The 23574-nt window shown below is 40.8% G+C and overlaps 1 protein-coding gene across 3 annotated transcripts in view; it reads left to right on the top strand.

Moving 5' to 3' along the window:
- The window catches only part of LOC102151797 (importin subunit alpha-8-like), a 256796-nt gene that overhangs the window by 134736 nt on the left and 98486 nt on the right, over nucleotides 1–23574 (top strand). Inside the window, exon 4 of one of the 3 annotated variants that reach the window (XR_005373926.1) lies at nucleotides 10247–10382. The exons of the other annotated variants lie outside the window; for them this stretch is intronic. The gene's annotated coding sequence lies outside the window, so the exon portion shown is untranslated. The remainder of the gene's footprint in view (nucleotides 1–10246; nucleotides 10383–23574) is intronic. 3 annotated transcript variants of the gene reach the window in all.

The following is a 23574-nucleotide window of genomic DNA, read 5'->3' as shown; positions in this document are numbered from 1 at the left end:
CTCATGTGGAATTTTATTTTATTTTTTAAATTTTATTTATTTATTCATGAGAGACAGAGAGAGAGGCAGAGACACAGGCAGAGGGAGAAGCAGGCTCCCTGCAGGGAGCCCGATGCGGGACTTGATCCTGGGTCTCCAAGATCACAACCTGAACCGAAGGCAGATGCTCAACCATGGAGCCACCCAGGCATCCCTCATGTGGAATTTTAAAAAATAAACAAAGGAATTAAAGGAGAGAGAGAGAGAAACCAAGAAGCAAACTCTTAACTATAGAAAACAAACTAGTGGTTACCAGAAGGGAAGTGGGTGGGAAGATGGGTGAAATAGGTGATGGGGATTAAGGAGTGCACTTGTCGTGATGAGCATTGGGTGATGTATGGAAGTGTTGAATCACTGTATTGTATACCTGAAACTAATATAACACTGCATGTTAACTACACTGGAATTAAAAAACAAAACAAAACTAAGTTTCTCTTTTTGAGGAAATACCAGTATCTAATACATAGTAAATCATCTTGTCATAGTTCTTAGAATGTTTTGGTTTTTTTTGTTTTTTTTTTTTAATTTTTATTTATTTATGATAGTCACACAGAGAGAGAGAGAGAGAGAGGCAGAGACACAGGCAGAGGGAGAAGCAGGCTCCATGCACCGAGAGCCCGATGTGGGATTCGATCCCGGGTCTCCAGGATCGCGCCCTGGGCCAAAGGCAGGCGCCAAACCGCTGCGCCACCCAGGGATCCCCAGAATGTTTTTGATTATAAGTTAGGCACCTTGGAAGTGCCCACTCTAAGTTAAATAAATCAATATTTATTAAATTGCCAAATTGTTCAGATATTAGACAATTTTGGAATACAATTTCAGGAATAACTTAATATGCAATTTATTTTAACCTCTGTCAACTTTAGAACAATTCTTTTTTCATAAGTAAAACGGAGATAATAATGCTTATGTTAATTCACTAATTAATTCATTTTTTCAACAGTTATCTATTGAGTTCCTTCTATGTGCAAATACTCTTCTAGGTTCTTGGGTGCATCAGTGAAAAATAAAATCTTTCCCCTAAATGACCTCATATTATAGTGGGGGTTGTACAGAGGGGAAAGATAATAAATGATAAACATAATGCTTAGGTAAATTATGCTACATGTTGGAAGATAATAAATGCATAGAAAATATACAATTGGGAAATAAAGGAAAAGGAGGATCAAATATGCTTGGAAGGATTGGCTTTTTATTTTTTATTTTTTTGAATCTGTTAATAAATACATTTTGTTCTTTATTGAACATGATGTCAGAACGTGGGTCCTGTTAATAAACACATTTTGTTCTTTATTGAACATGATGTCAGAAGGTACTTAAATCATGATAGTGGAACCTTCATGGATAGGTCAGTGCCTTATAAAAGTGGCTCTGGAGAGATTCCCTAGATCCCTTTCACCATATGAGTACACAGTGAGAAAGTGCCTACTTGTGAGGGCCTCACCAAAATATGACCATGCTGACACTTTGATCTTGGACTTCTCAGCCTCCAGAACTGTGAGGAATAAGTGTTTGTTGTTTTTAAGCTACCCTTTCTGTGGTATTTTGTTATGGCAGCCTGAATGGACTAAGGCAGAGACCATCCTACAGAGTGTAATATATCCTATAGAATGTCTAGTACATGAAAGATGGGGAGGGACTGAGGAATTGTTCCAGAGCAAATGACTCTAAAGAGTCATAATTGCCAGATGCAACCCATGTTCTTGAGAGGATCCTGGCCTATAGAGGAAAAATAGTATTCTTGAGATAATTCGAAAAATTGAATCAGATTGGATTGTAGTGTTGTATTATTATTTCCTAATTCAAAGAGTTACATACATATAGGAGACGGTATTTGTTTTTTGAAAATACACATTAGAGAATTCTTAGGATCATAGAACTTACTCTCAAAAAGGTCAGAATGTAGGGGCACCTGGGTGGCTCAGTTGGTTAAGTGTCTGATTCTTGATTTTGGCTCAGGTTATGATCTCAGGGTCATGGAATCGAGCCCTGCATTGGGCTCCTTGCTCAGCGAGGAATCTGCTTGGGATTCTCTCTCTCCCTCTTCCCCTCCCCCTGCTCTTGCTCCTTCTCTTTCTAAATAAATAAAATCTTTTTTAAAAAGTTCAGAATAGGGACGCCTGGGTGGCTCACTGGTTGAGTGTCTGCCTTCAGCTTAGGATGTGATCCTGGAGTCCAGGATCGAGTCCCATGTTGGGCTCCCTGCATGGAGCCTGCTTCTCCCTCTTCCTGTGTCTCTGCCTCTCTGTGTCTCTCATTAATAAATAAATAAAATATTTAAAATAAAATAATAAAATAAAAATTCAGAATATATAATTTTAAAAATCTCTTTTTTAAAAAAGATTTATTTATTTTACAGAGAGAGAGAGAGAGAGAATGTGCATGGGAGGAGAGGCAGAAGAGTAGAATCTTTTTTTTTAAGATTTTATTTATTTATACATGAGAGACCCACAGAGAGAGGCAGAGACATAGACAGAGGGAGAAGTAGGCTCCTTGCAGGGAGCCTGCTGTAGGACTCGATCCCAGGACGGGGATCATGCCCTGAGCCAAAGGCAGATACTCAGCCGCTGAGCCTCCTAGGTGTCCCAAAAAGAGTAGAATCTTGAAGCAGACTCCTTGCCAAGTGCAGAATGCAACATGAGCCTTGATCTCACCACCCACAGGATCATGACCTGAACAAAAACCAAGAGTCAGATGCTAGGCAGCCCTAAAAATAATTTCAAAATAGTTTCTTTCCCACCTCCTTCTTCTTCCTCCTCCTCCTCCTCCTCCTCCTCCTCCTCCTCCTCCTCCTCCTCCTCCTCCTCCTCCTCCTCCTCCTCCTCCTCCTTCTTCTTCTTCTTCTTCTTCTTCTTCTTCTTCTTCTTCTTCTTCTTCTTCTTCTTCTTCTTCTTGTCTTCGTCTTCTTCTTTTCTTCTTCTTTTGAGAGTGCACAAGCAAGTGTGAGCAGCAGCAGGAGAGAGAATCTTAAGCAGGCTCCACACTCAGCATGGAGCCCACCACAGGGCTGGATTTCACAACTCTGAGATGATGACCTGATCTGTAATCAAGAATCTGATACTTAACTGACTGAGTCACCCAGGCACCCCTAAAATAGTTTTATTTCTAAAAGAAGGCTGTTGGAGGGGAGAGATAATTTAGACCAGGGAGTTGACAATGGCATTGGTGGGAAATGGCCAGATTTGGGACATATTTTGAAGGTAGAACCAATGGGACTTTCTGTTGAATTTGACATAGGTTATGGAAGAAAAACAGAATGACTCCAAAGTTTTTGGCTTGAGCACCTGGATTATCACCAACTGATATACAGTCTATGTGTGGGCAGGGTTTTTGTTTTTTTTTGTTTTTGTTTTTGTTTTGTTTTGTTTTTTAGATTGAGAATTCTACTTTGGAACTTTATGTTGAGTTTGAGGAACTCACTAGATACCCTAATGAAGATGTCAAGTAGGCAGTTAGATACCAGAATCCGGAGTTCAAGAAGAGATCTAGGCTGGAGATATAAATTTAGAAGTTGTCAGCAAGCAGATGGTATTTAAAGTCACAAGGGGATGAGATCACCAAGGGAGGGAATGTAGATTGAATAGAAAAGAGGACATTCTCAGGACTGCTTGGCAGGGATTTTTTAGCCTAGGTACACTCACTGAAAAATTACTAAAAAATATCCAGCTATGTAAGAATCCATGTCTCAATCCCAACATTTTTTGTCCTCAAAGAGCTAACAGTTTGACACATGAAAAGAGGGTTAACAAAATTAAAAAACAGTAATACTATAAACATTAATATTTACATTGTATTTACTATGTGTCAGGCACAGTGCTAAGTCACATTTAATCTTCACTTCAACTTTATGAGGGCAGTAATATTGAACTATTTTTCATATGAAGAAAGTGAGGCTTATGGGATTTAGAGAATTTGTTCAAGGCCTCGCAGCTAGTAAATAGTATAGCTAGGGCTCATACTCTACCTACATAGCTTTCCATGTTAGTGGCTGTACTACCTGCCTGAAGTCTCCTGGAGAAAGGCAAAAAGAGGACTATAATGTGGCTCAAGATTGCTCTTGACTGGCTAAAACAATCAAACCAAACCAACACACACACAGTAGCTGATGATTTAGAGAATTTGAGAAAATTCCATTCCCCAGAATAACTGTCTCTCACTTACTGGAACTGCCATCCCTCAGAGAGGGGTTCTAGAACTCTGATATGATAGAGAGAGGACTACAGGGCAGTAAACCCATGTTTCCAAGGACAATAGTCCAATAATAGGCAGTGAAGAGAGTATCCCAGGCTCCAAAGAGAACCAACTGCTCCTAGGTTCTGTGTTTTTAAGAGCCTTGTCTTTCCTGAAATTCCCTTCTTTTGGCTTGATGTTATTTGCCACTTTTACAAGCTACTGAACCACATCACTGGTGTGAACAGTTTCAAAGCTTACATATTTCTTCTTGTAATCAGTTTAGTCGATCTTGTAACTATAAAGAGTGAGATGGTAAATCCCAGGCTCCCATTCTGAGTCAGAATTTATGACAAGAACAACATGCTTGTGCCCAAACAGAACCGTGCATGTATGGTAATATGGCACTTGAAATTTATGTACTTCCTTTTATCCAAGGAACAGAAAGTGCTTCTATAAAATGGATTGAGAGCCAACTGTCTACAGCAGGCAATGAGAACAGTTCAAAATAGGACTGCTGAAGGAATCATTTAATTTCTGCAAGGCCAGGGTTCATGTGAAGCAACCGTGTTTCCCAGTGTTTTACAGAAGTGTTTCCAGGAGGCCACTGCCATTTTAACCCCTGCTCAGCAGTGATGAATTTAACTGCATCTTTGCCTACCAGTTGTGTAATTGAAGACGTTCTTTCATCACTGCTGTTTGGTGTTGATTGCCACACAGGACTATCATCTGGTATTCACTGAGATTGTAAGCAGAATGGATCCCAGTTTTTCCATTCCATTGACTAACTAGTTAGCTCTTCTCTTTAGTAAGGTCACATTTATGATTCTCTTTGCTAGCTTAAAATCTAGTCTTGTACATAAACCCACTATTATTTCAGTCCCATTATAAAATAAAATGGCTTCTACATATGGTATACTTTATATACTATATATTTGCATACTTTAATGTGGCCATAGTGCAATAGGCCCTTGTGTTAGTTACCTGTTGCTTCAGCATAACAAATTACCCAAAATGGTGTACTTTAAAGCAACACATTATCTGCTAGTTTCTGTGGGTCAAGAGTCCTGGTATGGGCCTGACTGGGTCCTCAGCTGCAAGGTCTCTCACAAGGCTACAGTCAGGATGTTACCCAGGCCTGTGGTCATCTCAAGCCTTGACTAAGGGAGAAATTGCTTTCACTTGGGTTATTGGCAGGATTCCTTTCCTGTAGGCTGTTGGACTAAAGCCGCAGTTCCTCGCAAGCTGTTGGTTAGAAGTCTACCTCAGTCCCTTGTCATGTGAGCCTGTCACAGGTGAGAGGGCAAGGGAGAGTGCCAGCAAGAGAGAGGACTAGCAAGATGCAAGTCACAGTGTTTTGTAATCTTATCACAGAAGTGACATCTCATCACCTTTCCATATTCTATTAGTTAGAAGCATATCACCGGTTCACACTTAAGGGCAGGGAATTATATAAGGCATGAAAACCAGGGCAGCCCTGGCGCAGCGGTTTAGTGTGCCTGCAGCCCAGGGTGTGATCCTGGAGACTAGATTGAGTCCCACGTCGGGCTCCCTGCATGGAGCCTGCTTCTCCCTCTGCTTGTGTCTCTGTGTGTCTCTCTCTGTGTCTCTATGAATAAGCAAATAAAATCTTAAAAAAAAATTTTTTTTTAAAAGACATGAAAACCAGGAGGTGAGGGTCATTGGGAACCACTTAGAAGGCTTCCTACCATAGTCCTACTGTAGTCCTCCACACGTATTGTATCACTTTAACCTTTTAAAATTCCCCAATGCAGCGCTAGTCCTTTCATTTTGCAAATAGGGCAACGAGTTCTTGGAGTCTTCTACTCGCACCGACTGATGTTGAAATTCATCTTTAGTGATTCATAGTGTTTATTCATTTATGTATATGTTCCTTGAGTATGTGGAATTAAAAGATATTAGATGTGCTTCTATGCTAGGTGCTGGTGAATTTTTGTTCTTGGTAAAATGTAGGTATATACAAGGATCCTAGTAGTTCTTAAATTAATGTTCTTTGAGAAGAAGGACTATTCATAAAGTATATATCTCATAGTGTCTAATTTATTGTGTTATACCAATAGTGGATATTCATATGAATTATTGATCTGTTTTTTAAATTTCCAAATTTATAACTAGGAGTACTCTTCTGGTTTTTGAGTGTATAGGATCCAATCACTTCCATTTCAGAGATTAAGAAACACAGATGAATGGTGATTATGATCTGAACAATGCCCCAGAAACTGAAATGGAAAATTTCATTCCAATCCTATTTATAGTTCAACTTCTATGTACAAACTACATGGGTAAAGCTGACATGTAACTTGAGTTAGCTCTACATTAAACACATGTGTACCCACCAGAGACATTAAAGAGATTTGTCAGTGTATTGCTAGTGAGATAATATACAAGAATAATTTTGTAAATTGCTTATAGATATAATAGGTAAATTTAAAAAATTGTTGGTGCTGTTGCTTCCTTAACTCAGAGTCTACCTATGACCAACCACTTAGCTAAGTTATATAACTCAGAGAGTCTATAACATGCCAAGCACTTTACTAAGTGCTTCTTAGAATGTTACTCATTTAATCCTCCCGATAACTGCTCCAATAAACAAGGTCAGCACTAGTGTTCACTGATGTTGCAAAAAGGGTTCTGATTTGTTTGCTGAGATGGGTCTAGGGTCTGCAAGTCCTTGGCAGCCAAAGACAAGGAGAGTTCCAAGTGAAACTCCTTACTGACATAGTGAACTGCCAGAGTTTATTGAAGTGGGGATATGCCCCATCACCTTGCCCCACATAGAAACAGATCTGTGCAAGCATGCTTGAACTTTTTAGGAAGATACAATACCTTTTGAGATAATGGAAGATACTCTGGGGTTTGAAAGTTAGTGTAGGGTATTTCTTGACTAACAGAAAAGCAGGAGTTCTTCTAGGGGCCATAATCTAACAGACTAGATGTAGCCTAGAGACAGTGATGTAGTCATCTCTGATCTATGCAATTACTCAGAGGCCAAAAGGAAAGACAAGCTCAGTTTAATAAAACTCAACAGCAGGCATCTAGAGAATCAATAAATGTTGGTTGATGCCCACAGGGCAACTTGGAAGCAAAATTACTCCAACTGGAAGACCTTTTGCAGATAGTTATTTTTGAACAACAGTCTAAGATGTGTAAAAACAGAAATAGAAATGACTGATGGCAGGAACCCTGGACTTGCTGCTTTGAAATCATTAGTATGCCGTGGTTGATTTGCAGCTTTTTATAGTGTGGTCAAGAGGTCCCAATGATTCAATACCTCCTTTTCCTACCACCTGCCTCTCCTAGGGAAAAAAAAAAAAAAACAATACTAAAATATTCTATAGAATCTGTACCCTAAGTAGCAGCCTCTATAGCAACAAAGTAGGTAGGAGGTAGCTGCTGTAGTTTCTTTTACTTTTTTCCTCCAAATATCCAGACTTCTAAGTGGTAAGAAAATACAAACACCAAAAACCTCATTAGAATTTTGGATTAAAAACAGCTATCTGTCTTGTCTCGTTTTTGATATGCCTGCTGATAATTGGGCTATAGCTGCGTCTAAAAATAACATACAGTACATTAAAATAATATTCCTTGGCTACATTTCCAAAGTGGTATTCTGGGACTTCTGTGCATTAATCCTGTAACAATAACAGGATTTGCGCTTTTAACTCCCCTGGTGTAGCTTTGAAAATCTACCCTAAAGCAGTTAATGTTGCCATTTAAATCATCCTCTCACTATCCTTAGGGAAATAGGGAGATTAAAAAAATGACAACCCAACTGCTCAAGTGACCTATACCTGGGAGAATAAGAGAAACAACCTATTTCCTCCCAGGAACTGGGCTGATCAATATAAATATTTCAAAAGGACCATCATGCCATAAAAGCCTTAGGATTTGTATCCTACTTCAGAGTACCCTAGATATTTTCAGTGTGGATGTATTAGGTTTCCCACAGGCAAGGGAGATGGTGTGACCACTGAATAACTGGAACTGAACTGGGTTGCATGTGTGTGTGTGTGTGTGTGTGTGTGTGTGTGTGTAAGAAGGGGAAAGAAGCTGTCATTATCGTGTATGTTTCTGGTAAACATTCTCTTTTCCCTACAGAAACTTGGGAGTATCCCAGAAATCAGGTGCTGTTCATCATGTCAGCTAAAAAATACGTATCCTAAAACTTGTACATATCTCTAAATTGAAGCTCTAAATAGCTCTAAATTGAAGTGTCAGGAGTTTTTCAATGATGCCATTAATTGCCCTTTATTAATTGAGAAAAAAAGCTTTTGTGTAGCTGTGGTTGTGATGGGCTAGATTTAATCAGTGTAGGTACCACTAACAGGCTGGCACTGTTTTCTGCCTGCAATGCCTTTGAAATTCTAAAATGGAAAAGGAGGCCAACACACTGAGCAATTATTTCAGAACAGATTGCCCGTTAACATTTCATAATATCACCGAAATACATCCTTTCTGGGGCAGAGACTTGCTTTGGCTACAAATATCCAAGAGGTGGCAGCAACCCATGCTCTGTTGCCGGCTGCATCCCCCCAGACCGCTCACGGCTCACCGCAGAGGTCTCCTCATTGCGTCACCTGAAAGCCTGTGTGCAAGGGAGGAGGGATGGAGAGGAGATATGGCATTTTGCATCTCAGTTCTTCCGGAGAGTTCAGGAAACAGCTGCATGGATTATTTTAAATGGATGTCATTCTGTCTCTTTCTTTCTTTTCCTGAAATCTTCTGCCCTAGGTGACATCTTTCTTGGGGGATCACACGCTTACTCTTATATGTTCTGTGATTCACCCCCTGAGGGAGGAAGAGACTGCCAGAGATCTCCTGAGACCTCATTTTCAATTACCTGTACTTGTCTTTTATAGACACAGAGAGGTGGAGTTGACATGGCATCATCAACCATCTTTTTTTTTTTTTTTTTTTTTTTTTTTTTGAGCATGTATGTGTGCAAGGCACTTAGAGCAGCATGGAGAATGTAACACCATCCCCACCTAGGACAGTTTGCATCTTCACCAATGCGGCACCTCCCCCATCTCATGCTAAAAATATTCCACAGAACAAATAGCTGTTGAGACAGCATCAAAACCTGTACAGATCAGTAACAATATAACTTGTCATGCTATGCATCAAATGCCTAGGATGAAAAACATCTGGTGACATGGGTGGAGAATTAGGGCTGGTCTAGACTGGCCAGTGTCTAGATGTCTGTAGAATCTGGCCCTCTGCGTGTGTTTTAGGCGGTTTAACAACAAGAGCTGGGAAACACCAACTTTGCTGATAGGGTTTATTGGCAGGATGCAGGAGACGGGAGTCTCATGGGAAACTAGCCTTCAGGAGGCCATGAGGAAGCTAGAACCGGGAGGTCCAGCAGAGCTCAGCCTTGGGAGTTCTTGCCCCTCCCTATCCAACATAGTTGACTTGGACTCTGTGTCCACCACAACTGTTGCCACCAATTTGCCCTAGTTTTCAGCTCTGTGTCCCTTTTCTTGAGCTCATTTCTTCAGCTTAGTCTTGACTTTGGCACTCTCATACCTTCTGTCCCATAGCTTTCCAACATGGCATGTGCTCTCTGTACACATCTTATCAGTTTCTGCTACCACTAACAATTCAGTGACTATCTTCCCTATATTACCCATTCAATTCCCAGAAAGAGAAGAGAGTACGGAGAGACACATTGGCTCGGTTAATCACATAATTACATAGTCCCTTGCTAGACAGAGCTTTGGAGGCCAGACCGCCTTCCAGCTTATGATTGGCAGTTCTTGAGTTACCTTTATTAAAGACCTGCCCAGGTGCTCCCCAGCCTGGAAAGTGGGCACAGCTATTCCCTTCAGGAGGTCTGTGGATGTGGATGCACTGGCTTTACCATTTTGCACCTTTCTTTATACAAAGGAAGGAGCAACAGTGTTTTCTCAGACTTTGTGATGCTGGATGTCCCAGTGCCAGGATGCTACTACCTGGTGGGTTGCTCAAACTCTATCTAGTAAGAAATGAACTCTTCACCTCTTTTACTTCTTTGCAGGAATTCAGTCATGCAGCTTGAAGAACCCACTTAGGGGTGATAATTTACACACAACCTTCAATGATTCCAGAGACTTGGAGAAAGAGGAACAGACCTTCATTTGAACCAAAATGTCATGTAATTTTGTACAGCACAGGTTTGTTGGGGCCAGGCTCAGGGAGGGAAGCAGTTGGATTAGATACTAGTCTCCTTGGTATCAAATTTTCTTTAATAAGATCTCAACTTATATTTTAATTCAAAGACAGATTCTCAAGCACTGCCTCTAGGTGCCATGACATATGCAGCAGTGAGCTCTTTACCTGTTGCCCAACGAGTTGGCAGCATTCCTGCTTGTTACAACCAAGCCATCTGGAGGGGGCCGGGTAGGGCACGTGAACAGGAGAGCCAGATAGTTGCATTTCTTGGCCTTGGTCTCCCTTTAGTCCTTTCACTATTACACTTGAGGCCCTGTGGCAAACAAGGCAGACCCTGCAAGGCTGCTTTTTTGCTTTTGAATATTTCTAGTTTAGCTGCCAAGTACTTGAGGAACTCTTTCTTCTTCCGTTGCTTTGAGAGCCTGAACATCCTCTCCATCTCTTCTACTTGTGGCCAGTCTCAACCACAAGGCACTGACAAGGGTATATTAACTGTGGGTGTGAGGATGAAGCAGTATACAAAATATGGTAAAGTTTCCAATAGTGATTGAGTCTCTTTAGGTCATCAATAGCGATTTCTATGTATGGTGAATTTGGTCACTAATTTCACTATTTTGTGGGAACACATCTATGCTGTGAAGCTTTTATTTAAAACATTGATTAGAGGCACCTGGGTGGCTCAGTTGATTAAGCGACTTTCAGCTCAGGTCATAATCCCAAGTTCCTGGGATTGAGCCCCACATTCTGCTCCCTGCTCAGTGAGGGGCCTGCTTCTCCCTCTCCTTCTGCCCTTCCCCCCTGCTCATGCTCTCTCTGTGTCTCTCTCAAATAAGTAAATAAAATCTTTAAAAAATAAATTAAAGAAAACTTTTATTATTTGACGTTAACGGATGTTAAGTTTGAGCTCACTAATTAGATTGTAATAAATTCCTTGAAAGAAGGAAGGGGCTTCTGTACTCTGAAGCATCTCCTGCAGTGTTGAACACAGTGTTTACAAGGAGTAGGCTCTCGGTAGATACTTGTTAAGTTGATTTGACTCAATCTCAATTCCATTTTCAGCTCAGGAGATTTCTCACTAGGTCTTAAGGAGTCTAGATCCTTTCCAGTCATCCATTTAGAAACCTGAGGGTACAGATTCATTCATCTTTTCAACTTCTACCTTTGTTTGCCCACTTGAGGAAGAATGGCAGCCTAGACACTAAGTTTTCCAGCAGAGTCCTGGGTTTCCAATGGGATTCAAAATGTGCAGGACTCTTTAGTCTTTGCTTTCTTACTTTTCACTTTTTCTCCTAGTTAACCTCCTCATCCAAACTATTCTTCTCTCATGTTAGGATAGGTAAAGTTATGCTAGCATAACAACAGCTTCCAAAACTCAGTGGAGATTCTTCCTGAAAGAGTGACTCTGAGACCCAGTTGGCAGGTGGCCTGTCATCACAGCGTGTGCTGCCACCATAGCAGCAGCGGGGGAAATAAGCATGGAGAATGGTGCACTAACTCTTAACTAACTCCTCCACTCAGAAGTGACACACGTTATATCCAATCACATTTCATTGACCAAAGTAAGTTACGTGGCTATGCTTAACCTCAAGGGAATGGAGAAATGCCACCCTTTCGTGTCCCAGGAAGGGTGGAGAGCCAGAAATACCAGTGACCTCCATAATGCTGACCACACCTCCTCAGAGAACTTGGGAGTTTCTGTCTTCCAGTTCATTCTTTAGTGAGGCACTGACCCTTTGAGAGTAAGACACACTTTATTCTTTGGGTTTCACAGGAATTAAAAACAAAATAAGCCTGTAATAAAGATGACTTAAGTCAATTAAAGCCTTTTCCCTATATAATGTAAATATCAATTGGGGAGGGGGGTTGTTTGTTTTGTCACACCAGTGCTCAGAATAGGTTGCAACCTTTTCTAATGCTGTCTGTAAGATGGTTGATGTAAAGCAATCTGCTTTGTTTATTATGGTCAATAGGCCTATTCATGCTTGATGCTTCCTTTACCTCACAAACACTCAAGGACTACTTCTCCACAGAGCAGAGTCAGTTCAGACTCATGGGCTATGGGCATCTGCTCTTTCTCCCTTGCCCTAAGTCTGACTAGACTCACAGTCACGAAGCAAGACCCCATGTTCTTCAAAAGCAGGCAGGGAGTTTGACCTCATCCACTTAGTCATCCTATGTTCCTTACTCATTCAATAACTCCCCTCCCTCCAAAGAATTAATTCTAACTATAAGAACAAGAAGTTTACTAACAAATGTAATGAGTTTGGTAGTCAGCTCTCTTTTAACCCCAGTCAGAAGACTATTACTAACATGCCAGATAAGAGCCAACCATGATTTCATTGAAAGAGCCTTGGCATTAGTGTCTGAAGATTGTTAGTCCTATCTGCATCATATTCTAGCTGTGTTATCATGGAAAAATCACTTGACTTCTCTGAATCTTCACTGGTAAAATTAGGATAATTACACTTACCTTTTAGAATGGAGTTTCTTGTCTGTAAAATGTAAATTACAATATTTCCCTCTCAGGGTTGTGGGGATTTAAATTATTTTGACAAAGATAATTTCTGAGCAAAATATATGTGTATAAGTATGTATATCCCAAGCTGGGAACTTCTTCCCTCCTTTTTTGCTTGCTAATTAGGAGTCATAAATAAAATGCTGACGAGCTGCAGTCTGCCGTCTGTGCTGTAGCTGGAGGGCTGTTTTGACTTTGCCTGACAAATGGCTAACCAGCCGCTCCCACCATGCCCAACTCAAGTGTTCAGCACTGAGAAATCCAGCTACTGCCAACAGCATCTTATAAACTTGTCACTGTTTACTTACTTGGTGACAGTGTTTTTGTTCACTGATCATCCCTGAGATTTCACCCGTCAGGGTGTGTCTGTTTCCCTCAAAATGCCAAAATGCCATTTAAGTACAATCCTTTCCCAAACCACATGAAAATAGTGAAGATCTCTAAATGAGACTTGATGCCTTTGCAGTATATCCTCATGAATTGCAATACAGTTGGGGTGGATGTGGTCTTTACAGAGCAGGAACTGGGCACACATGAAACTTAATTAAATGGACATAAACTTCAGAGCTGATTCAGTATGCTGCTAGCCAAGACTTCCAAATAACCTGTCAAGTGGTGTGCTGGAGATAACTCATACCAGCTTGGGAGAACTGATTGTTAGATTTTCAGGAATTTTGCGAGGTGGTTGATGTCATGTTGGTAGATTGAAATTGGCCACAGTGGAAGTGTTTACACCATGGAAACTGGCAAACACTACACAATCATGCTTTTTTTTTTTTTCCTCAGAGAGCTGATTACTAAACATATAGCAACTTACCACATACAGTGCACCTGTGTCAAACCAAAATGTGACTGAGGAGAATGTGAGAAGGAACATCCCCAGAAGAATAAATAAAACCATGGTGCTAGTTTAAAGGAGGAATGACCTAACTTTTAGTGAGACCCTGTGTATGCCAGGTTGTATCCTAACTTAGATTGAAACTGCTACATATCAGGAGGTATGTAACAAATTAATGTGGTGGGTCAACACCCATGTGTTCATATAAAGGATAAAGAGCCTCCTGAGCCTGACTCAAAGCTGGTTGTGGGAGAGGAAGGATAATGCTAGGTCTGCATTGCACTTGTCACTCAGGTTTTGATCCAGGACCTGGCTGAGACTGGTAAAGGGTGGGGCGGAGAAAGACTGTAAGCAAAGACTAAAAAGGCTGCTTCAGCAAAACTCTGTTGTATGAGGCAGTGAGTGTATTTGGATTTGGCATTGTAGTTGTTCCAAAACCTCAGCTGCAGTAGTTTGAGGACAGCAGAGGCTTGGCTGATTCACTGGAGTTCATTGAGGTGGGCTTGCTTTTGAGCACCTTTTCCAAGAGTACTTTACAGAGGGCCACAGTCCTATGTGAGCAGATAGGAGCAAGGGCCAGTAGGATTTATTTATTTTCTTATTTTTATTTTTTATTTTTTAAAATTTTAAAAAATATTTTATTTATTCATTCATGAAAGACACATAGAGAGAGAGGCAGAAACATAAGCAGAGGGAGAAGCAGGCTCCATGCAGTAAGCCTGATGTGGGACTTGATCCCAGGACTCCAGGATCACACCCTGAGCCAAAGGCAGATGCTCAACTGCTGAGCCACCCAGGCATCCCAGGATTTATTTATGTGATCCTACATTACCTTATACTAGTAAGGCAAGAGGGACACTGGTGACATATTTATTTTCTCAGTGTATGCTCACAACAACTGTATGAGAAAGCCATTACTCTATCCATCTTAAATATGAAGAAACTAAGGATCAAAGAGCTGGAGTAACTTGCCAGATATATACAGAAAGTAAGTGGCAGGACTGGGATTTGAACATAGTATTATCAGACCTCAGCCCCCACCCACCCCAGGGCCTCTGTAACCTCCCTTTACTCTGTGTCTCTGCAGATTTTCTGGGAAAGAAGTGTCTCTCTTCTCTCCAAAGCCATCCCTTCCACTTGTGCCTATGAATTCTACACCCCCTCAATCCCTGCTCCAGAGTCTTTGTAAAGCACCCCCTTTCTCTGTTGTGCATCTTTAATCTGCCCTTCTCTACAAACTTCTTTCCTTCAGCCAGTTCATTTATCTTTGTCATCTATCACCTGAAATGGGTAGCCACCTGGTGCCTTTCTCAGTCTTCTCTCTCTTAGCCTTTGCTGCATTGAATACAGTTCAGATTCTCCTTTATTCTTAAAACTCTCCAATCCCAGTTTCTGTGACTCACTTGGTTTGTTTTTTTTTTCCTTCCCTCTCTGGTTACTCCTCTGGCTACTCTGGCTCTTCCCTTTCCCAGTCCTTGAAATATAAGCATTACTCTGAGAATCTGATGTTGGTTCTCTTCTTGTTCTTCAGTCTTTTCCCTTTGAGGTTCCCTGTGGCCTCAGGTCTCTATGCAGACAATCCCAAACCAATATATCTATATATCTGGTTGGAAAATGGATAGAAATAACTTGACTGGCTCTCTAGGGCCAAAAGCAGTCTCTCGTATGTAGTAGAAACTCAATAAACAAAAGGGATTTCAGGCGTGCGTGGGTGGCTCAGTCAAGTTAAATGCCTGACTTCAGCTCAGGTCATGATCTCAAAGTCCTAGGACTGAGCCCTATGTCGGTCTGCCCACTCAGTGTCTGCTTGGCCCTTTGCCCTTCCTCCGCTCATGCTCTTTTTCTCTCTCTCTCTTAAATAAATAAAAATCTTTTTTAAAAAAAGAGATTTCAGATGAAGAGGATATTGTGAACTGAGTTTGAGCATATGTATATGTATTAATTTATTTGAAGTTTACCTTCTTTATGCTCTGAACTCCCTAAGGTCAAGAATTGTGCCTTTTCCCCCATTTTAATTCCCTAATCCAGCATAATACATACTAGCTGTTCAATACATGTTGAATGAATGAGTCCAAACTTGCTGATAACTTGGTGAAAAATTGTGGCAGTCCTTATATAGGAATTAAGACTTTATTCTCTGTGCAGTGGGCTTAGAGCCATCAAAGGCTTTTTCCTCATTTGAGTAACTCAATTGGAGCTGAGCTCCAAGATGACTCATCTGGCTGCAGACCATATTTAAAATCCTGCGCCATCTTCCTCCCTTGCCCTTGCTGTTCCATCTCTAATCAGTGGTCCAATGTTGTTGATTTTATTCCAAAATATGGCTTTATGGCTTGTATCTGTGTTTTTGTTTCTATTATCATGGCCACCTCCCAAGGTCAGCCTTAATTACCTCGTCTGGACTTCAGGGCTGGTCACTCCCACTCCAATCACTCTTTATCCCTTTCCTATATGCCACAGGCTTTGAATATTTTACTTACAGCTAGCTCTGTGTTTGTAAAAAAAAAAAAAAGAACAAAGCTGAATTGGTTCTGGGAAAGTGAGGATAAAGAGGGTTAATGTAACTTTGTGTTATCTGCCTTTAATCCTGTAGGCCCTTTAAATCTGCTGGCTGCTTTGGGTTTTACCCTTGAGTTGTTTGAGTGGGTTTATCCTGTCATTGCTCCTTGTAACAAAGGCTAGGATCCTATCTCCACAATAAAGCCAAGTTATGGGAGAAAGAGAATGGACCATTGGAAATGTGAGTTGACTATGACGTTGAAGAGACGCAAAGCACAGGAAAGAACATTCTTCAGGCAAGGGAGATCCAGAGAACGGAAAAAGGGACACCTGGGTGGCCCAGTGATTGAGCATCTACCTTTGGCTCAGGTTGTGATCTTCCGGTCCTGGGTCCCACATCAGACTACCTGCGGGGAGCCTGCTTCTCTTTCTGCCCACATATCTGCCTCTCCCTCTCTCTCTCTCTCTCTCTCTGTCTCTCATGAATAGATGAATAAAATCTTTAAAAAAAGAGAATGAAAAAAAATCAACAATATGGGGAGAAGTTCTTTGAGATAATATTTCTAGATAGAAGGAAGAAGAAAAGAGGAAAAGAAGATAAGAGATGAACTCCTGCCATTTTTTTTCATAGCTAATTGTGGGTAAATAGGCCTTTTCTAGAAATCTTAGGACTTTTGTGGATCCAGAATTTATCCTGATAAAATAGTGAGCTAACAAACTTCTGGGGACTTCTTTGGGGACACTTACACTTAAGAAATTTAGATTAGTGTTACACAAAATGTCATTTGCCTTTTGCAAATGTACAGAAATGACAGTATTTTGAAACTTTAATCAGACATTGCTCAGTGCTATGCTGGAGGTGGGTGGTACTGGCTGGAAAAGCTGATGTGGGCAGTTCTTCCCTCCTTTGTGGTTCAGTGACTTCCCGTTGGTAACTTGAAATCAGCCATGTGGAAGGTATTTTTATCACAAAAATGGGCAAATGCTACAAATCAGGACTCCTCCCACCCCTAAGAACTGGGTGCTGAACATTTACCAACACATTACTACTTGGCGACATCAATGTACCTGATCAGGGGATGTTATTGAACAGGGTGTTGTTAAATTTATGTGATGAGTTTCTTGCAGCTGCTTGTCTCTATCTGACATGTATAGTAGGATCATGGATTTGTTAGCAAAGGAATGGGGGGTAATTGGTCCTTCACTATAGGAGATTGGAAGTGCGCTGCCTTAGATCAACTTCAGCTGATTTCAGAGGTCCAAGTATTCCAACAGGGGTCTTCGTGATAACCAAATGAAACAGCTGCCCTCTTTAGAAATCTGCTACTCCAGGTTCAAACTCTCTAAGACAGTTAGGATCAAGGGTAGCATAGGAAAGGGGTGGCAGGTCCAGCCAGGGCAGGGAAATTATATGTGAAATAGCTGAAGGTGTGTGCATTAGTCTACTAGGGCTGCCATAACAAAAAAACACAGACCTGGTGGTTTAAACAACAGTAACTTATTCTCTCACAGTTCTGGAGGCTGGAAGTCTAAGATTAAGGTATTAGAAGGTTTGCTTTCTTGTGAAGCCTCTCTCCTTATCTTGTAGATGGTTGCCTTCTTACTGTGACCTCACATGGGTCTTTCCTATACACTTGAGCATCTCTTCTCATAAGGACACCACGTAAAACAAACAAACAAACAAACAAAACAAACAAACCAACAACCAACCAACCAGTCCTATTGGATTAAGGGCCTACCCTTACAGTTTACCTCTTTTTATGATTCACCTCTTTTTTTTTTTTTAAGATTTTATTTATTTATTATGAGAGACACAGAGAGAGAGGCAGAGACATAAACAGAGGGAGAAGCAAGCTCCTCACAGGGATCCCAATGTGGGACTTGATCCCCAGACAGAGATCACAACACCCTGAGCCCAAGGCAGATGCTCAACCACTGAGCCACCCAGGCGTCCCTGACTCACCTCTTTAAAGGTCCTATTTCCAAATACAGTCATATTGGGGATTAGTTTCAGCACATGAATTTTAAGGGGACACAATTCAGCCTAAACAATGTATCACTGTGCTTTATCTGGAGTCATACTGTATTTTTTTAAATGATTTTTACATTTAGAGTAAAGTATTCTGCATTAAAGTTATTTCAGTGTCTGTTGTGAAATAAGGTTCTATCTTTTTAATCCAAATACTTAGCCAGTTTTTTCTTTCTTTTTTCTTTACATTTTTTAATTTAAATTCAATTTGCCACATATAGTATAACACCCAGTGCTCATCCATTGGAGTGCCCTCCTCAGTGCCCGTCACCTAGTGACCACATTCTGCCCCCCTTCCACAATCCTTTGTTTGTTTCCCAGAGTTAGGAATCTTTCATGGTTTGTCACCCTCTCTAATTTTTCCCACTCAGTTCTCCTTCTTTCCCTTATAATCCCTTTCACTATTTCTTATATTCCCCATATGAGTGAAACCATATGATAATTGTCCTTCTCCGATGGACTTCTTTCACTCAGCATAATACTCTCTGTCAGGTTTAATCTGATCAGTAGTGAAATGGGATAGAGAGGCCAGGCAAAAGTTGGTCAAAACAGGCGTTTAATGGGAGGCGCTCTTGGGCGAGGTTCCACAGCCTGCAGGGGAGGGAGAGTCGGGGAAGTCTCAGGCAGGGAAGTCGAGTGCAGGGGAGAGCAAGTGGGCTTTTTAAGAGGGGAGGGGTAAGGGGTTGGGTGTCTGTTTGGAGTGATAGGTATTAGGCATATTACTGGTGGAATCAGCCTGGGGCAATAACTGCTCATGCCCTTATATGGGGTCTGGGTAAAGTACGGTTCAGGTTTCCTGATGACATGTCCTCCGGCAGTCAGCAGGTGATGGGAAAGTTCTGAGGTGGGGGCCACAAGGTGGGGGGGGGGGGGTCTGCTGCCATTTTGTTGGTGCCTCCTGATCCCCCTTGATCCCGCCGGCCCAACACTCTCCAATTCCATCCGCATCAAAGCAAATGGTAGGTATTCCTCTTTTCTGATGGCTGAGTAATATTCCATTGTGTGTGTGTGTATATATATATATATCCCACATCATCTTTATCCATTCATCTGTTGAGAACATCATGGCTCCTTTCACAGTTTGGCTATTGTGGACATTGCTTCTATGAACATTAGGGTCCAGGTGTCCCAGCATTTCACTACATTAGTATCTTTGGGGTAAATACCCAAGAGTGGAATTTCTGGGTTGTGTAGGGTAGCTCTATTTTAGCTTCTTGAGGAATCTGCACACTGTTTTCCAGAGTGGCTGTACCAGTTTGCATTCCCCCCAACAGTGCAAGAGGGTTCCCCTTTCTCCACATCCTCTCCAATGTTTGTTGTTTCCTGTCTTGTTAATTTTCACCATTCTCACTTAAAATGGTTGAAAGATCTAAATGTGAGACAAGAATCCACATCAAAATCCTAGAGAAGAACACAGGCAACACCCTTTTTGAACTTGGCCACAGCAACTTCTTGCAAGATACATCTATGAAGGCAAGGGAAACAAAAGCAAAAATGAATTATTGGGGCTTCATCAAGATAAAATGCTCCTGCACAGCAAAAGAAACAGTCAACAAAACTAAAAGAGAACCTACAGAATGGGAGAAGATATTTGCAAATGACATATCAGATAAAGGGCTAGTATCCAAGATCTATAAAGAATTTATCAAACTCAACACCCAAGAAACAAACAATCCAATCATGAAATGGGCAAAAACATAAACAGAAATGTCACCAAAGAAGACATACACATGGCCAACAAACACATGAGAAAATGCTCCGCATCACTTGCCATCAGGGAAATACACATCAAAACCGCAATGAGATAACACCTCACACTGGTCATACTATATTCTAATCAAGACTGAGGGGGCAAGGAGTACCCCCTTAGTCTTGTAGTGAATGACATAAGACTGTTGAGGCAAGGAGACCTCTTCACTATTCCAGGGATTCCTTCTCACTTCTTCTGGATGCTCCTGCCACTTTTCAGCACTCTCCAACCTCACTAAGTCTTAGCTTATCCATTAGTTCCCCTTCGAGTCTCATTTCTCTGACAACTACTGGTTTGAGAGAATTATCCCTCACCTGTCTCACCTTAGCACTTTTCTTTGTATTGTGAATTTGGTAATGAATCTCATCCAGCTTTGCAATGCCTTTTTTGATATTTTCTAAATATACCCATAACATGTATTTAGGGCTTGTCTATCCAGCTAGGTGGTAGGTACACCAAGAAATGGACCACAACTTCTCAACAACTTCCCCTATTTAGTGATTAATTAGCTGTGTGCCTTTTATAGAGTAAGAAGTCAGTAAATATCACAGAGTTGTACTTTTTCTTGAACTGGTTAAGGTCATTACATGCTCATAAGTGTGTATGGAATCAATAAGTAATATACTTAGTGAATACTGAGGCTTTTTTTTCTTTATCATGAATATCAAGCTGGATTTCTCCAGTAAGCACTCCTGGAATGTCACTTGGGGGTACCATCATTCCAGTGAATTATGGTGACTTCTAACACTAACTCTGGTATAAAAGAGACCTAAATTTGAGTTCTCATTTTCCCATTTACTTGCTAGCTGGTCCTGGATAAATTAGCATCTCTCTCTAAGGCTCAGTTTCTTCACTTGTAAAAGAATACTTTATCTTACAAAGTGGTGACAAAGGAGTAAAATAGAAATAGTAGCACTAAATAAATAGTGGCTGTTTATCATTAATATTGTTATGATAATACACAGATTTTTTTAAAAGTACAAACTTAAACCATAAATATCAGTCTCTATTCTGAACCAAGAGTAACTTGGTTAAAGAGAAATATTTGTGCACCATCAGAGAATCAGCTCTTCTTTAAAGAGCCTATTTAGTACCCTGTGCCAAGTGCCCCTGAAATTAAAAATATTGTGAAGAATCCAAAAGGAACACTCCTATTTATGATGAGTTGACTTCTAAAAACTTTTGATCTCTAAGTGTCAAGTATCTCCTCAAGTTCTACTTCTCTTTGTAAAGCATAAAATATTTTTACCTACAAAACACCATATTTTGAATTTTATTATTCTGGAGCCAGTCAGATCACAAGGAACTACCATATCATTTAACAGGAATAAGTCAGCATGACATTTGTCCTGAAGTTAATGATAAAATGAAATGAAATCATAATCAGTGTTTCTCAGAGATGTTAAAAAAAATTGATGGAGGAAGAAGAAAGTGATACAGGAACAAAAATCCCACATAATCTTCTAAATAGGACTTCTGTGTACTTAGGAGAGAGCTCAGGTAGGAGGGATCCTGTAGGGAGAGCAAGAGGGTGGTGAGTAGTGAGGCAGTGCAGTCCTATGTTGCTCTAGGGCAGCCTGTGCAATGGAGAAGCTTCCCGAAAAGTGCAAAATGGCTTGTCAGCTTTTCTACATGTTCTAACAAATTAAATATACATCCTAAAAGGTATACTGCAATATTAAAGTCCATTTATATAAGCTGTAAAGTTTCCCTTGTGTGTCCTGGCAGGCACAAATGTGGCTAGGAAATGTCTGTAGGTTGATTCCTTTGTGAACTCTGTGGAGCTGACATGACTGAAACCTACAGTGACCCAGACGAGGACAGAAGCTTGTGCTGGACACAGTGCTGTGGCTCATATGTACAAGAAAGTAATATGAATCCCCACAGAGCAGTGTGGTGAAAAATTATTCAGGCTGCTTCCTAAAGAAACTTCTAACACAATGCATAATGAAAACGTCAGGTGCAATGAGATATTAGGTGCTGCTCTGCTGTTCTGAAGTGCCAGGTATTTCTCTACCTGTTATCCAAGTAGGTGAGTTTTGGGAATGCATTTGCAGCCTGAGGAGAGCATCAGCAGTTATCTGTGCTGAGAAGATCATAAAGTGACTGACAACAATGAAGCTGGTAGGAAGTGCCTGAGGAAATGTTGAGGACTTCTATAGAGGAGGTAATGTGACGAGGTGAGCCATGGTGAAGGTGTGTGGAAAGAGGATACTGCCTGTGTACAATGCTGAGTAATGTTGTGGCCCAAATCCCTGGCCCTGTGGATTTGAAAATTGTTCTCAGGGAAGTTCTTATTATTAAGAATCAAGATGAAATCACTGAAGCAAGCAATATGATTTTTGTTATTTCTGTAGTCATTCTAGAAATCCAAGCTCAATGTTAGGCATTTATTTGTGTTTATTATTTATTATAGATTTCCATATCAGTTTGAGTCTCTGACTTGTGTGATACTTATCTCAGATTGCTTCTTGGAGTCTCTGTGGCTGCTCCTCCTCCCTTGGTCATGTCCAGTCATTGTCAAATGGCTTTGAGGAAGTTAATCTCTCTTAGTCTCCATTTCCTGGCATTTTACCTTTGTAGTGTCCCTTGCTTTCTATCTCATTATCTCTTTGTCACTGCCCCTACCTGAACTCTATCCAGTCCAGACCTCTCTAGTCTCCCTCTACACGACTCTTACCCTTTGACCTTCCTACTCAGAGCATAGCAGTAGTAAAAGGTAACCCAGTTTAATAGCTACTTTTTTGGGCACCCAGTCCTGGGGTTACATATATTTGTTCTAATGTTGCAGTAACTGAGGAAATGGTATTGTCACTTCCACTGTATGGCTTGAGAGGCTCCAAAAGGGTGAAAATGTGCCTATATCAGCTAATGAGAGCCAAAGTTAGAATTATAACCCAGGGATGATGGACCCCATAGTTCATGCTATTCCCTACTCATTGTGTTTTCTCTCCTCAAAAATCTTCAGTGGCTCCCATTGCTTAATAGATTAAGTCCAAGCTGTTTTATCTTGACATTCAAGGCCCTCTAAAATCTAGGCTTTTTCTGTTACCTTTGGTTTCATGTCCTACTCTGTAGCCAAAAAAATAAGCAGCCAAACAAACAAACCCTCCCCCCCCTTTTTTTTGTTTACACCTATGCTTTCTTTCCTAAGTACGTTATACATGCTTTTCTCCTGCCTGGAGCAGAAACTCTGTCATTCCTTCAGTGTAAGTAAATCTTGCCCAAGAAAACATTGAGCAGAGTTGGGCCAGAGATCCATTTATTTTCTGGCTCACAAAGGGTATATTGGATCTTTATTAAATAGTCTAAAATGTCCTTTCAATAATGTTTTTCTTTAATATCTTTTTAAAAGACATTTAAAGTGAATCAGAAAGCAATTAAATGATTAATTGCTGCAGTCTGATTCTGCTGCCCTCAGCCTCCGTGGATGCTATCTGACCGATTAACCTCTGTTTCTGAGCCCTGTCTGATTGAGGAAGGCAATGACGGAAAACGCTTGGCCTATCACATGACTGATCTTTGCTGTCATGAGCCATCGTTTTCTAACTGCAAGCTTTCAT

The sequence above is a fragment of the Canis lupus genome, chromosome 19, assembly GCF_011100685.1.
Source record: "Canis lupus familiaris isolate Mischka breed German Shepherd chromosome 19, alternate assembly UU_Cfam_GSD_1.0, whole genome shotgun sequence".
Lineage (NCBI taxonomy): Eukaryota > Metazoa > Chordata > Mammalia > Carnivora > Canidae > Canis > Canis lupus.
The sequence above is the reverse complement of the archived record's forward strand: the minus strand, read 5'-3'. Positions and strand labels throughout refer to the sequence as shown.